This window comes from Hordeum vulgare, chromosome 4H (assembly GCF_904849725.1).
Source record: "Hordeum vulgare subsp. vulgare chromosome 4H, MorexV3_pseudomolecules_assembly, whole genome shotgun sequence".
Taxonomy (NCBI): domain Eukaryota; kingdom Viridiplantae; phylum Streptophyta; class Magnoliopsida; order Poales; family Poaceae; genus Hordeum; species Hordeum vulgare.
In genome coordinates this window covers 527,643,072-527,660,935 of record NC_058521.1, presented here as the reverse complement: position 1 = coordinate 527,660,935, position 17,864 = coordinate 527,643,072, and positions in this window count along the sequence as shown.

Sequence of the window (17,864 nt, the reverse complement as noted above, 5' to 3'; positions counted from 1 at the left end):
TTCTAAGCAAAATAAGGTGCATAAAAGGATTAACATCACATGCAATTCATAAGTGACATGATATGGCCATCATCAAGTGCTCCTTGATCTCCATCACCAAAGCACCGGTATGATCTTGTCACCGGCACCACACCATGATCCCCATCATCATGATCTCCATCATCGTGCCACCATCGAGGTTGTCGTGTATGCTATGCTATTACTACTAAAACTACGTCCTAGCAATATAGTAAACGCATCTGCAAACACAAACGTTAGTTTAAAGACAACCCTATGGCTCCTGTCGGTTGTCGTAGCTTCGACGTGCAAGTCGATATTAACTATTACAACATGATCATCTCATACATCCAATATATCACATCACGTCGTTGGCCATATCACATCACAAGCATACCCTGCAAAAACAAGTTAGACCTCCTCTAATTGTTATTGCATGTTTTACGTGGTTGCCATGGGTATCTAGTAGGATCGCATCTTACTTACGCAAACACCACAATGGAGATGTATGAATTTCTATTTAACCTCTCTCCAAGGACCTCCTCGGTCAAATCCAATTCAACTAAAGTTGGAGAAACCGACACTCGCCAGTCATCTTTGAGCAACGGGGTTACTCGTAAGCGTACGAGTAATGTCTGTCCGAGCCGCTTTGATCCAACAATACCGCAGAATCAAGAAAAGACTAAGGAGGGCAGCAAATCGCACATCACCACCCACAAAAAAAATTGTTTTCAACTCGAGATAACATCTACGCATGAACCTAGCTCATGATGCCACTGTTGGGTAACGTCGCATGGGAAACAAAACTTTTCCTACGCACACGCAATACCTATCATGGTGATGTTCATCTACGAGAGGAGATTTCCGATCTATGTACCCTTGTAGATCGCACAGAAGGAAGCGTTAAGAAACGCGGTTGATGTAGTGGAACATCCTCACGTCCCTCGATCCGCCCCGCGAACCGTCCCACGAACCGTCCTGCGATCCGTCCCACGATCCGCTCCGATATAGTGCCGAACGGACGGCACCTCCGCGTTCAGCACACGTACAGCTCGACGATGATCTTGGCCTTCTTGATCCAGCAAGAGAGACGGAGAGGTAGATGAGTTCTCCGGCAGCGTGACGGCACTTCGGAGGTTGGTGGTGATCTATCTCGGCAGTGCTCCGCCCGAGCTCTGCAGAAATACGATCTAGAGGCAAAACCGTGGAGGTATGTGGTCGGGCTGCCGTGGCAAAGTTTTTTAAAATCAGCCCTAATACCCCCAGTATATATAGGAGGGAGGGAGGGGAGGAGGCAGCCTCAAACCCTCAAGGTTTGGCCGAAATTTGAGGTGGAGGAGTCCTACTCCAATCCTACTTGGAGTAGGATTCCACCTTCCCACTTGGAAACTCTTTCCACCTTGTGTTTTTCCCTTCTCAAACCTTATGGGCCTTAGTGGGAACTTATTCCAGCCCACTAGGGGCTGGTTTATCTCTTCCCATAGCCCATGAGACCCCTTGGGGTGTGACACCCCTCTCGATGGTCCCCGGCACCCCTCCCGGCACTCCAGATACACTACCGATGAGCCCGAAGTTTTCCGGCAATGCCGAAAACTTTCCGGTAACCAAATGAGGTCATCCTATATATCAATCTTCGTCTCTGGACCATTCCGGAAACTCTCGTGACGTCCATGATCCCATCCGAGACTCCGAACAACATTTGGTAACCAACCATATAACTCAAATACGCATAAAACATCATCGAACCTTAAGTGTGCAGACCCTGCGGGTTCGAGAAATATGTAGACATGACCAGAGGGACTCCTCGGTCAATATCCAATAGCGGGACCTGGATGCCCATATTGTATCCTACATATTCCGAAGATCTCTATCGGTTGAACCTCAGTGCCAAGGATTCATATAATCCCGTATGTCATTCCCTTTGTCCTTCGGTATGTTACTTGCCCGAGATTCGATCGTCGGTATCCGCATACCCATTTCAATCTCGTTTACCGGCAAGTCTCTTTACTCGTTCTGTAATACAAGATCCCGTGACTTACACTAAGTCACATTTCTTGCAAGGCTTATGTGTTATGTTGTATTACCGAGTGGGCCCCGAGATACCTCTCCATCACACGGAGTGACAAATCCCAGTCTTGATCCATACTAACTCAAGGACACCTTCGGAGATACCTGTAGAGCACCTTTATAGTCACCCAGTTACGTTGTGACATTTGATACACACAAGGCATTCCTCCGGTGCCAGTGTGCTATATGATCTCATGGTCATAGGAATAAATACTTGACACGTAGAAAAACAGTAGCAACAAAATGACACGATCAACATGCTACGTTCATTAGTTTGGGTCTAGTCCATCACATGATTATCCTAATGATGTGATCCCGTTATCAAGTGACAACACTTGCCTATGGTCATGAAACCTTGACCATCTTTGATCAACGAGCTAGTCAACTAGAGGCAGTGTTTTGTCTATGTATCCACACATGTATTATGTTTCCAATCAATACAATTATAGCATGGTTAATAAACGATTATCATGAACAAAGAAATATAATAATAACTAATTTATTATTGCCTTTAGGGCATATTTCCAACACTAGTTACATTGTGATGAATCGAACACCCATAGAATTGTGGTGTTCATCATGTTTCGCTCGTGGAAGAGGTTTAGTCAACGAGTCTGCAATATTCACATCCGTGTGTACTTTACAAATATCTATGACTCCTCTCTGGACCTGGTCCTGGATGGAGTTGTAGCAGCGTTGGATGTGCTTGGTCTTCCGGTGAAATCTGGGCTCCTTGGCTATGGCAATGGCACCAGTGTTATCACAGAAGAGTGTCATCGGACCTGCCACGCTTGGAACCACTCCATGGTCGGTGATGAACTCCTTCATCCAGATCCCTTCATGAGCTGCTTCCGAAGTAGCTATATATTCCGCTTCACATGTAGATGCTGCCACGACGTCTTGCTTGCTGGTGCACCAGCTCACTGCCCCACCATTCAGAACATACACATATCCTGTCTGTGACTTAGAGTCATCCGGATCTATGTAGAACCCTTTACAACAAGCTCTTTGTCACCTGCATAAACGAGAAACATCTCCTTAGTCCTTTTCAGGTACTTAGGATATTCTTGACCGTTGTCCAGTGTTCCATACTGGGATCACTTTGGTACCTCCCTACCAAACTTATGGCAAGGTTTATATCAGGTCTGGTACACAGCATGGCATACATTAGAGAGCCCACGGCTGAAGCGTAGGGGACATTACTCATCTTCTCTCTATCTGCTGCCGTGGTCGGTGACTGAGTCTTACTCAATCTCTTACCTTGCAAAACTAGCAAGAACCCCTTTTTTGAGTTTTACATATTAAACTTCTTCAATATCTTGTCAAGGTATGTACTTTTTGAAAGACCTATGAGGCGTCTCGATCTATCTCTAAAGATCTTGATGCCTAATATGTATGCAACTTCTCCAAGGTCCTTCATTGAAAAACTCTTGTTCAAGTAGGCCTTTATTCTCTCCAATAAATCTATATTATTCCCCATCAATAATATGTCATCCACATATAGTATGAGAAAAGCTATAGAGCTCCCACTCACTTTCTTGTACAAACAGGCTTCTCCACAAACCTGTATGAACCCAAACGCTTTATTCACCTCATTAAAGCAATGTTCCAACTCCGAGATACTTGCACCAGCCCATAGATGGAGCGCTGGAGCTTGCATACCTTGTTAGCATTCTTAGGATCGACAAAACCTTCTGGTTGCATGATATACAACTCTTCCTTAAGATACCCGTTAAGGAACTCTGTTTTGACGTCCATTTGCCAAATTTCATAATCATAAAAAGCGGCAATTGCTAACATGATTCTGACTGACTTCAGCTTCGCCACGGGAGAGAAAGTCTCATCGTAGTCAACTCTTTGAATTTGCCGAAAACCCATTGTGACAACTCGAGCTTTATAAACGGTCACATTACCGTTTGCGTCAGTCTTCTTCTTGAAGATCCATTTATTTTCTATGGCTCGCCGATCATCGGGCAAGTCCACCAAAGTCCATACTTTGTTCTGATACATGGATCCTATCTCGGATTTCATGGCCTCTAGCCATTTGTTGGAATCCGGGCCCGCCATTGCTTCTTCATAGTTCGAAGGTTCACCGTTGTCTAACAACATGATTTCCATCACAGGGTTGTCGTACCACTCTGGTTCGGAACGTACCCTTGTGGACCTTCATGGTTCAGTAGCAACCTGATCTGAAGCTTCAGGATCATCATCATTAACTTCCTCTTCAGTTGGCGTAGGCGCCACAGGAACAATTTCCCGCGTTGCGCTACTCTCCGGTTCGAGAGGGGGTACAATTACCTCATCAAGTTCTACTTTCCTCCCACTTACTTATTTCGAGAGAAACTCTTTCTCTAGAAAGGATCCATTCTTGGCAACAAATATTTTAGCTTCAGATCTAAGATAGAAGGTATACCCAATAGTTTCCTTAGGGTATCCTATGAATACGCATTTCTCCGCTTTGGGTTCGAGCTTTTCTGGTTGAAGTTTCCTCACATAAGCATCGCAACCCCAAACTTTTAGAAACGACACCTTAGGTTTCTTGCCAAACCATAGTTCGTACGGTGTCGTCTCAACGGATTTAGAGGGTGCCTTATTTAAAGTGAATGCTGCAGTTTCTAATGCGTATCCCCAAAATGATAGCGGTAAGTCGGTAAGAGACATCATAGATCGTACCATATCTAATAAAGTGTAATTATGACGTTCACACACTCAGTTGCGTTGCGGTGTGCGAGGCGGCGTCAGTTGTGAAACGATTCCGCACTTCCTTAGGTGTGTGCCAAACTCGTGACTCAAATATTCTCCTCCACGATCAGATCGTAGACACTTTATTTTTCTGTCACGTTGATTCTCAACCTCACTCTGAAATTCCTTGAACTTTTCAAACGTCTCAGATTTGTGCTTCATCAAGTAGATATACCCATACATACTCAAATCATCGGTGAGAGTGAGAACATAACGGTAGCCACCGCGAGCTTCAACATTCATTGGACCACACACATCAGTATGTATTATTTCCAATAAGTCGGTCGCTCTCTCCATTATTCCTGAGAATGGAGTCTTAGTCATCTTGCCCATGAGGCACGGTTCGCATGTGTCAAATGATTCAAAGTCAAGAGACTCTAATAGTCCATCAGTATGGAGCTTCTTCATGCACTTAACACCGATATGACCAAGGCGGCAGTGCCACAAGTATGTGGGACTATCATTATCAACTTTACATATTTTGGTACTCACACTATGAATATGTGTAACATCACGATCGAGATTCATCAAGAATAAACCATTCACCAGCGGAGCATGACCATAAAACATATCACTCATATAAATAGAACAACCATTATTCTCTGACTTAAATGAGTAGCCGTCTCGCATTAAGCAAGACCCTGATACAATATTCATGCTCAAAGCTGGTACTAAATAACAATTATTAAGGTTTAAAACTAATCCCGATGGTAGATGTAGAGGTAGCGTGCCGACGGCGATCACATCGACCTTGGAGCCATTCCCGACGCACATTGTCACCTCGTCCTTGGCCAGTCTCCGCTTATTCCGCAGTTCCTGCTTTGAGTTGCAAATGTGAGCAATAGCACCGGTATCAAATACCCAGGAGCTACTACGAGCGATGGTAAGGTACACATCAATAACATGTATATCATATATACCTTTAACGTTGCTGGCCTTCTTCTCCGCTAAGTACTTGGGGCAGTTCCGCTTCCAGTGACCTTTTCCCTTGCAATAGAAGCACTCAGTCTCAAGCTTGGGTCCATTCTTTTTCTTCTTCCCGGCATCTGGCTTACCGGGCGCGACAAAGGCTTTGCCGTCTTTCTTGAAGTTCTTCTTACCCTTGCCCTTCTTGAAACTGGTGGTCTTGTTGACCATCAACACCTGATGCTCTTTCTTGATTTCTACTTCTGCATACTTGAGCATCGAGTACAACTCGGGAATGGTCTTTTCCATCCCTTGCATGTTGTAGTTCAGCACAAAACCTTTGTAGCTTGGTGGGAGAGACTGGAGGATTCTGTCAATTATAGCATCATCCGGAAGTTCGACTCCAAGTGAAGTCAGACGACCGTGTAACCCAGACATTTTGAGTATGTGCTCACTGATAGATCTCTTCTCCTCCATCTTACAGCTAAAGAACTTGTCGGAGACTTCATATCTCTCGACACGGGCATGAGCTTGAAAAACCAGTTTCAGCTCTTGGAACATCTCATATGCACCGTGTTGCTCAAAACGCCTTCGGAGCCCCGTTTCCAAACTGTATAACATGCCACACCTAACCAGAGAGTATTCATCACTCCGCGTTTGCCACACGTTCAGAATGTCCTGGGCTGCTGCGGGAGCGGGAGGGTCACCTAGCGGCACATCAAGGACATAAGCCTTTTTAGCTGCTTCAAGGATGAGCTTCAAGTTGCGGACCCGGTCCGCATAGTGCTACCATCATCTTTCAGCTTCTTTTTCTCTAGGAACGCGTTGAAATTGAAGTTGACGTTGGCCATCTACAATATTTATATTTACAATTTTTAGACTAAGTTCATGACAATTAAGTTCATTTAATCAAATTAGGTATGAACTCCCACATAAATCGACATCCCTCCAGTCATCTAAGTGATACATGATACATGTTGACTAACCCGTGTCCGATCATCACGTGAGACGGACTAGTCATCATGGTGAGAAACTTCATGCTGATCGTATTCAACCATACGACTCATGTTCGACCTTTCGGTCTCTTGTATTCGAGGTCATGTCTGTACATGCTAAGCTCGTCGAGTCAACATAGGTGTTTCGCGTGTGTAAATCTGGCTTACACCCGTTGCATGCGAACGTTAGAATCTATCACACCCGATCACCATGTGGTGCTTCAAGACAATGATCCTTTGCAACGGTGCACACTTAGGGGAATACGTTCTCGAAATTTTAAGAGGGATCATCTTATCATGCTACCGTCGTTCTAAGCAATAAGATGAAAAACATGATAAACATCACAATGCAATCATATAGTGACATGATATGGCCATTATCATCTTTGCTCTTTCGATCTCCATCTTCAGGCATCGCATGATCATCATTGTCACCGGCGTGACACCATGATCTCCATCATCGTGTCTCTGTGAAGTCATCACGCCAACTACTACTATCACTACTACTATAGCTAACCGTTAGCAATGAAGTAAAAGTAGTAAGCACAAGGCGTTGCATCTCATACAATAAATTAAGACAACTCCTATGGTTCCTGCCGGTTGTCATACTCATCGACATGCAACTCGTGAAACCTATTACAATAACATGATCATCTCATACATCATACATGCAACATCACAACTTTGGCCATATCATATCACATGTCAAACCCTGCAAAAACAAGTTAGACATCCTCTAATTGTTGTTGCAAGTTTTACGTGACTGATTTGGGTTTCTAGCAAGAACGCCTTCTTACCTACGTGACAACCACAACGATGATATGCCAAAGCTATTTACCCTTCATAAGGACCCTTTTCATCAAATCCAATCTGACTAGAGTGGGAGAGACAGACACCCGCTAGCCACCTTTATGCACGATGTGCATGTCTGTCGATGGAACCAGTCTCACGTAAGCGTACGTGTAAGGTTGGTCCGGGCCGCCTCATCTCACAATACCGCCGGAAAAGAATAAGACTAGTAGCGGTAAGCAATTGACAAATCATCGCCCACAACCTTTTGTGTTCTACTCGTGCATAGAATCTACGCATAGAAAACCTGGCTCGGATGCCACTGTTGGGTAACGTAGCATAAATTCAAAATTTTCCTACGCCATATTTATATTTTCCTATGGAGAGACCAGAAACGAGAGAGGGGTGAGTGCATCTTCATACCTTTGAATATCGCTAAGCGGAAGCGTTGCTAGAACTCGGTTGATGGAGTCGTACTCGCGGCAATTCAAACCGCGGTGTGATTCCGATCTAGTGCCGAACCACGACACCTCCGCGTTCAACACACGTGCAACCCGGTGACGTCTCCCGCACCTTGATCCAGCAAGGAGGAGGGAGAGGTTCGGGAAGATCTCCGACAGCACGACGGCATGGTGTCGATGGAGAGACGAGGTCTCCCGACAGGGCTTCGCCAAGCACTATGGGAGAGGAGGAAGGAGGGGAGCAGGGCTGCACCGAGGGAGAGGGAAAACCATGTGCAAAACAGCCCCAAAACCCTCTCTATATATAGGAGGAGGGTAGGGGGAGTGCCACCCCTAGGGTTCCTACCCTAGGTGGTGCGGCAGCACCCCCAGATGGGAGGTGCGGCGGCCAGGGCACGGGGAGGGGGTGGCGCACCCCTAGGTGGGCCTTAGGCCCACCAGCGCCTAGGGTTTCCCCCCTTCTCCACCTCCTGCGCCTTGGGCCCCTATGTGGGTGGCGCACCAGCCCAAAGTGTCCTCCAACTTTTGGCCCATGCTACCTCTTGGGGCTGGTGGCCCTTCCAAGTGGACCCCCGGAACCATTTCCGGTGGTCCCCGTGGTCCCGGTACGCTACCGGTGACGCCCGAAACATTTCCGGCGTCCAAACTCATCCATCCTATATATCAATCTTTACCTCCGGACCATTCTGGAGCTCCTCGTGACGTCTGGGGTCTAATCCAGGACTCCGAACATCCTTCGGTAACCTCGTATAACAATTCCCTATAACCCTAGCGTCATCGAACCTTAAGTGTGTAGACCCTACGGGTTCGGGAGGCATGCAGACATGACCGAGACACTCTCCGGCCAATAACCATCAGCGGGATCTAGATACCCATGGTGGCTCCCACATGTTCCACGATGATCTCGTTGGATGAACCACGATGTCAAGGATTCAATCAATCCCGTATACAATTCCCTTTGTTTGTCGCTATAGAACTTGCCCGAGATTCGATCGTCGGTATACCTATACCTTGTTCAATCTCGTTATCGGTAAGTCTCTTTACTCGTTCCGTAGCACGTCATCCTGTGACTAACTCCTTAGTCACATTGAGCTCATGATGATGTTCTACCGAGTGGGCCCAGAGATACCTCTCCGTCACACGGAGTGACAAATCCCGAGCTCAATTCGTACCAACCCAACAGACACTTTCAGAGGTACCCGTAGTGCACCTTTATAGTCACCCAGTTACGTTGTGACGTTTGATACACCCAAAGCACTCCTACGGTATCCGGGAGTTTCACAATCTCACGTTCGAAGGAAAAGATACTTGACATTAGAAAAGCTTTAGCATACGAACAAGACGATCTAGTGCTATGCTTAGGATTGGGTCTTGTCCATCACATCATTCTTCCAATGATGTGATCCCATTATCAATGACATCTAATGCCAATGATCAGGAAACCATGATCATCTATTGATCAACAAGTTAGCCAACTAGAGGCTTGCTAGGGACACATTGTGATCTATTTATTCACGCATGTATTACCGTTTCCTGTTAATACAATTATAGCATGAACAATAGACGATTATCATGAACAAGGAAATATGATAATAACCATTTTATTATTGCCTCTAGGGCATATTTCCAACATTATTTCCAATAAGTCGGTTGTTCTCTCCATTATTCCTGAGAATGGAGTCTTAGTCATCTGTGCTATAAGGCACAGTTCACATGTGTCAAATGATTCAAATCAAGAGACTCTAATGGTCCATCAGTATGGAGTTTCTTCATGCGCTTAACATCAATATGACCAAGGCGGCAGTGCCACAAGTATGTGGGACTATCATTATCAACTTTACATCTTTTGGTATTCACACTATGAATATGTGTAACATCACGATCGAGATTCATCAAGAATAAACCATTCACCAGCGGAGCATGACCATAAAACACATCACTCATATAAATAGAACAACCATTATTCTATGACTTAAATGAGTAGCCGTCTCACATTAAACAAGACCCTGATACAATGTTCATGCTCAAAGTTGGTACTAAATAACAATTATTAAGGTTTAAAACTAATCCCAAAGGTAGATGTAGAGGCAGCGTGCCGACGGCGATCACATCGACCTTGGAGCCATTCCCGACGCGCATCGTCACCTCGTCCTTAGCCAGCCTCCGTTTATTCCACAGTTCCTGCTTTGAGTTGCAAATGTGAGCAACAACACCGGTATCAAATACCCAGGAGCTACTACGAGCGCTGGTAAGGTACACATCAATAACATGTATATCACATATACCTTTGACGTTGCCGGCCTTCTTATGCGCTAAGTACTTGGGGCAGTTCCGCTTCCAGTGACCTTTTCCCTTGCAATAGAAGCACTCAGTCTCAGGCTTGGGTCCATTCTTTTTCTTCTTCCCAGCATCTGGCTTACCGGGCACGGCAACGGCTTTGCTGTCATTCTTGAAGTTCTTCTTACCCTTGCCCTTCTTGAAACTGGTGGTCTTGTTGACCATCAACACTTGATGCTCTTTCTTGATTTCTACTTCTGCAGATTTCAGCATCGAGTACAACTCGGGAATGGTCTTCTCCATCCCTTGCATGTTGTAGTTCAACACAAAACCCTTGTAGCTTGCTGGGAGAGACTCGAGGATTCTGTCAATTACAGCGTCATCCGGAAGTTCGACTCCAAGCTGAGTTAGACGATCGTGCAACCGAGACATTCTGAGTATATGCTCACTAGCAGAACTGTTCTCCTCCATCTTACAGCTAAAGAAATTATCGGAGACTTCATATCTCTCGACCCGGGCAAGAGCTTGAAAAACTAGCTTAAGCTCCTGGAACATCTCATATGCTCCGTGTTGCACAAAACGCCTTTGGAGCCCCGTTTCTAAATTGTAGAGCATGCCACACCTAACGAGAGAGTAGTCATCACTCCACGTCTGGCAGACGTTCTGAACATCTTGGGCTGCCGCGGGAACAGGAGGGTCACCTAGCAGCGCATCAAGGACATAAGCCTTCTTGGATGCAATGAGGATGAGCTTCAAGTTGCGGACCGAGTCTGGATAGTTACTACCATCATCTTTCAGCTTGTTTTTCTCTAGGAAAGTGTTGAAATTGAGGTTGACAGGTGCGTTAGCCATTGGATCTACAATATTTGTAAAGACAATTTTTAGACTAAGTTCATGATAATTAAGTTCATTTAATCAAATTATGTATGAACTCCCACTTAAATCGACATCCCTCTAGTCATCTAAGTGTTACATGATCCATGTCGACTAACCCATGTCCGATCATCATGTGAGACGGACTAGTCGTCGATGGTGAGCATCTTCATGCTGATCGCATTCAACCATGCGACTCATGTTATACCTTTCGGTCTCTCGTATTCGAGACCATGTCTGTACATGCTAGGCTCCTCAAGTCAACCTAAGTGTTTCGCGTGTGTAAATCTGGCTTACACCCGTTGTATGCGAATGTTAGAATCTATCACACCCAATCATCACGTGGTGCTTCGAGACAATGATCCTTCGCAACGGCGCACACTTAGGGGAATACGTTCTCGAAATTTTATGAGGGATCATCTTATTATGCTACCATCGTTTCTAAGCAATAAGATGAAAAACATGATAAACATCACATGCAATCATATAGTGACATGATATGGCCATTATCATCTTTGCTCCTTCGATCTCCATCTTCGGGCATCGCATGATCATCATCGTAACCCGCGTGACACCATGATCTCCATCATCGTGTCTCCATGAAGTTGTCACGCCAACTACTACTACTAGTACAGCTAACCGTTAGCAATGAAGTAAAAGTAGTAAACACATGGCGTTGCATCTCATACAATAAATTAAGACAACTCCTATGTCTCGTGTCGGTTGTCATACTCATCGACATGCAAGTCGTGAATCCTATTACAAGAACATGATCATCTCATACATCACACATGTAACATCACATCACATGTCAAACCCTGCAAAAACAAGTTAGACGTCCTCTAATTGTTGTTGCAAGTTTTACGTGGCTGATTTGGGTTTCTAGCGAGAACGTCTTCTTACCTACGTGACAGCCACAACGATGATATGCCAAAGCTATTTACCCTTCATAAGGACCCTTTTCATCAAAGCCAATCCGACTAGAGTGGGAGAGACAGACACCCGCTAGCCACCTTATGCACCGTGTGCATGTTAGCCGGTGGAACCTGTCTCACGTAACGTACGTGTAAGGTCGGTCCGGGCCGCTTCATCCCACAATACCGCCGGAAAAGAATAAGACTAGTAGTGGAAAGCAATTGACAAAATCAGCGCCCACAACCTTTTTGTGTTCTACTCGTGCAAAGAATCTACGCATAGAAAACCTCGCTCCGATGCCACTGTTGGGGAACGTAGCAAAATTCAAAAAATTTCCTACGCCATATTCAGATCTTCCTATGGAGAAACCAGCAACGAGAGAGGGGTGAGAGCATCTTCATACCTTTGAAGATCGCTAAGCGGAAGCATTGCTAGAACGCGGTTGATGGAGTCGTACTCGCTGCGATTCAGATCGCGGTGTGATTCCGATCTAGTGCCGAACCACGGCACCTCCGCGTTCAACACACGTGCAGCCCGGTGACGTCTCCCACACCTTGATCCAGCGAGGAGGAGGGAGAGGTTGGGGAAGAGCTCCGGCAGCACGACGGCGCGGTGGCGATGGAGCGACGAGGTCTCCCGGCAGGGCTTCGCCAAGCACCGTGGGAGAGGACGAAGAAGAGAGGCAGGGCTGCGCCCAGAGAGAGAGAGAGAAGTTGCCGTGTCTCCAATGGCCAAAACCCCCACTATATATAGGGGGAGGGGAGGGTGGCACACCCCTTAGGGTTCCAACCCCTAAGGGGTGCGGCAGCCCTAGATGAGGCAGGAGGTGGCGTCCAGGAGGGGAGGAGGGGGTGGCGCACCCCCTAGTGGGCCTTAGGCCCACCAGCGCTAGGGTTTCCCCCTTCCCTCTCTTGGGCGCCTTGGGATGGGTGTGGGGGCGCACCATCCCACCCAGGGGCTGGTTCCCTCTCACATTTGGCCCATGTAGCCTCCTTGGGCTGGTGGCCCCTCCCGGTGAGCCTCCGGAACCCTTCCGGTGGTCCCGGCACATTGTTGGTGGTGCCCGAAACATTTGCGGCGTCCAAACCCATCCATCCTATATATCAATCTTTACTTCCGGACCATTCCGGAGCTACTCGTGACGTCCGGGATCTCATCCGGGACTCCGAACATCCTTCGGTAACCTCAAATAACAATTCCCTATAACCCTAGCGTCATCGAACCTTAAGTGTGTAGACCCTATGGGTTAGGGAGGCATGCAGACATGACCGAGACACCTCTCTGGTCAATAAGAATCAGCTGGATATGGATACCCATGGTGGCTCCCACATGTTCCATGATGATCTCATCGAATGAACCACGATGTCAAGGATTCAATCAATCCCGTATACAATTCCCTTTGTCTGTCAGTATAGAACTTGCCCGAGATTTGATCGTCGTTATCCCTATACCTTGTTCAATCTCGTTACCGGTAAGTCTCTTTACTCGTTCCATAGCACATCATCCCGTGACTAACTCCTTAGTCACATTGAGCTCATTATGATGATGTGCTACCGAGTGGGACCAGAGATACCTCTCCGTCACATGGAGTGACAAATCCCGATCTCAATTCGTGCCAACCCAACAGATACTTTCGGAGATACCAGTAGTGCACCTTTATAATCACCCAGTTATGTTGTGACGTTTGATACACCCAAAGCACTCCTACGGTATCCGGGAGTTGCACAATCTCACGGTCGAAGGAAAAGATACTTGACATTAGAAAAGCTTTAGCATACGAACAACATGATCTAGTGCTATGCTTAGGATTGGGTCTTGTCCATCACATCATTGTCCTAATGATGTGGTCCCATTATCAATGACATCCAATGTACATGATCAGGAAACCATGATCATCTATTGATCAACGAGCTAGCCAACTAGAGGCTTGCTAGGGACACATTGTGATCTATTTATTCACACATGTATTATTGTTTCCTGTTAATACAATTATAGCATGAACAATAGACGATTATCATGAACAACAAAATATGATAATAACCATTTTATTATTGCCTCTAGGGCATATTTCCAACAAGTTCAACTTAACAGTCTCCAGTGTAGTATCGGTATATAAAACAGTGTTTTGGAACCAAAGGCAAATTTTGTGTGCCTCTGGGATCTGGTGGGGGATTGCTGGAATTTTACCTATTTTTGGGCCAGCCCAATATACAATTTCATAAATTCCTAATAAATCCTAGAGGCTCACGCGGCCCATTTGTGCAAGGCAAGAGGTGGAAAAGTTTAGTCCCACATTGCTAGTTTAGTGCGAGTTGGGCGTCCTTATAAGGGAGGATGTTTCCACACATGTATGAGCATGAGAACAAGAGAGACATATACGAGCGCTGCTCCTCCTCCGCCGCCTGCTTCATCACGGCACGCCGCGGGAATGAGCCGAACTAATTTTTTGCCACGCATGACTGGTATACAAAAGGTCCAACTCCATTGCTGCTGCTACTGCAACTCAGTACGTGTTAGTGTTCCTTCTGCTTGAGTTCCTGCCGCAACTTTTTGTTGTAGTCACTTTTCTAGATATGTTTCGTTCCTGCTCATCTTTTCACATGCTTATTGCATACTTAGGGCCGGCCCTGGCGTATGGCCGGCGAGGCGACGACCTAGGGCCCATACAGGAGGGGGGACCATAGTATAGTATGTATATACAATATAGCCCATTAGAAAAATAGATACTTAGATCATCAGATGCTAGGCCCAGCCAAAAAATTCACGTTAGAAATGGAGAAACCTGCTCAGCTCGGTGCGACGACGCCTCATCTCCGCTGCCTCGCCGCCTCCGTCATACGGCGTCTCGCCGCCTCCGTCGACGTCGCTCGGCCTGGCAGTCAGGAGGTACTACGTCGCTTGGATCGACCAAGCACGCTGCACGCGGATCTCTTTTTGTACCAGGAGCTTGACAATCTTCCAATACCTGTCCAGGGCCCTGTACCTGTCTACGTTGCACGCGGATCTCTACTGGATCGATCTACATCCAACAGATCAAAGCATCAGCTCATCATGACTTCTTTGACTATCACAACTTCTTTGACTTATTGACTATCAAGGCTTCTTATCAGTTGAGAATCAAGTGCTACAATCAACTTTATTTAGTAAACAGTAATTCAAGTACTTTTTCATGTATGTCTAGGGTTTCAATCATTTGATGTATAAATTTCTAATTCTTTATATTCTCTATTCCTCTTTTCTTCATAATTTTAGGGTCTGTCATGTTGCCTAAGAAGCAATTATCGGGTGCTGAAAAAAAGAAAGAAAGAAAGTGATCTAAAAATTCAACCATTGAAGGGTTCTTTGAATAGGTACTTTACATCCTCTAGCAATGTTGATGCGAGTGTACAACAAGGGCAAATGAGTAATCCCAAGCATGTCGATTCAGATATTGAGGTCAATGAAGATGGCGCAAATAGAGGGGAGCAAACCGATTTTGAAGTTGACGCTGACAGTACAATGGAGGAAAATTTGCAGCCTTCTGCTAATAATGAACATCAAGATTCCCTTCCGTTTATTTTTTATCCAAGAACATGGGAAATTCTTGACAATACCAAAAGGGATATTTTAATTGAGAAGGGACCTATTAGAGAACCAGATATGGAGTTTGAGAAGGACATCATTGGTAGACACTTTTCATATGCTTTCTACTCTAGAAAATTAAGTAATGGTGAGTTTGTTGACAGAAAGTGGTTGGTTTACCATAAAGCTGCGAACAAAGTATATTGTTTTTGTTGCAAGTTGTTCAAATCAAAACGGAGCAAGTCTATGCTAGCAAGTGATGGATTGAATGACTGGAAGCGTTTGAGTGTGCTACTCAAAGAACATGAGAACAACGTTGAGCATTTAACAAACATGAATACATGGAATGAAGTTACGTTGAGACTAAGCAAAAACAAGACAATTGATGATGATATGCAAAGGGAGATTGCAAAGGAGAAGGAGCGTTGGAGACAAGTATTGGTAAGAATAGTTTCTGCTGTTCAGTTTCTTGCAAAACATACTTTGGCATTTCGTGGATCAAATGAGAAGTTGTATCAAGATAATAATGGTAATTTTTTGGGCACGATTGAAATGATTGCTGAATTTGATCATGTTATGCAAGAACATATCCGGCGCATTCAAAGTAATGAAATTCATCATCACTATCTTGGCCACAGAATCCAGAATGAGTTGATCTCAGTTCTTGCCAACGCCAAAGATGCCAAGTATTTCTCGGTTATCTTGGATTGTACCCCGGATGTGAGCCATGAAGAACAAATGACTCTCATTGTGCGTTGTGTCAATATGTCAAGCAACATTCCGAGGGTGGAGGAGTTTTCCTAGAGTTCCTAAAGGTTGAGGACACATCGGGATTGGGCTTTTGAATGTATTATTGGATACATTGAGTTCCTTTTATTTGAATGTTGCTGATGTGAGAGGTCAAGGTTATGACAATGGTTCCAACATGAAGGGACAATACCAAGGTGTGCAGAGTCACTTGCTTAAAGAAAACCCCAAAGCGTTGTATATGCCATGTGCTTGTCATAGTTTGAATCCCACTCTTTGTGATATGGCAAAATCTTGCAAACAAGCTATTACATTCTTTGGTATTATACAATGAATATATGTATTGTTTTCACGTTCTACTAAAAGGTGGAAGATTTTGCTTGATAATCTTCCAAAAGGAACAAAACTAACTCTCAAGCCTTTGTCCAATACTCGTTGGGAGAGTCCAATAAAGAGTGTGCAACCTATTAGGTACCAAACTATCCATTTAAGATCAGCTTTGAAGGAATTGGAAGAGACTTCTACTGATGACCCAGTAGCTGTAAGTGATGCTCAATCTTTGGTCAATGCACTTGAGAATTTTGAAACTTTAGTTGGCATGGTTATTTGGCATGATGTTTTGTTCTCTGTAAATATGGTGAGCCAAAAGTTGCAGGAAAAGATGGTATGCATTGATGCTACTATAAAACAAATTCAAGGTGTCATATCATATTTTCAGAAGTACAGAGATGAAGGATTTCAAGCTAGTATTGAGATAGCAAAAGCCATTGCATGTGATATGGACATAGAGCCAGAATTTCCTACAAAACGTCAAAGGAAAAGAAAGAGGCATTATGATGAAACCAATGATCAAGATGAGGAAATACAGTTGTCAGTTATGGAATCCTTCAGAGTTACTTACTTTCTAGTCATCGTTGACAATGCAATTCTTTCATTGACCACTCGCTTTGATTAGTTGAAGAAATTTGAAAAGTTATTTGGTTTCTTGTTCAATTAAAAAAATCTGAAGTCCTTGGATGATACCAATTTACGGGAATGCTGCACTACTTTTATAAAAGCTTTTTCTGATGATAACTCATGTGATGTTGATCTTGATGATTTTGTCTCTGAGTTAAAAGTGTTGCAGGCAACTTTGCCAGATGGTTTGATGTTAGCTCTTGAGATTCTTTAGTTTGTTATGGCTGTAGATTGCTATCCAAATGTCTCTATTGCATATCGGATCCTCTTAACAGTGCCCATGACTGTAGCCTCGGCTGAAAGAAGTTTCTCTAAATTGAAACTACTGAAAAATTATTTGAGGTCTACTATGTTGCAAGATAGATTGAATGGCTTGGCTATGTGCTGCATTGAGAAGGATATCTTGGACAATGTTGATCTTGATTGTGCCCTTAATGACTTTGCATCAAGAAACGCCCGAAGAAACTTTTTCTGAAGAATTAAATTCTTATTTGAGGTAATCATGTAATTTTAGTTTCATTTCTCTATCTTCTATTATTATTGTTGATTAAGTAAGTTGAAAGTTTGTTATTATTAT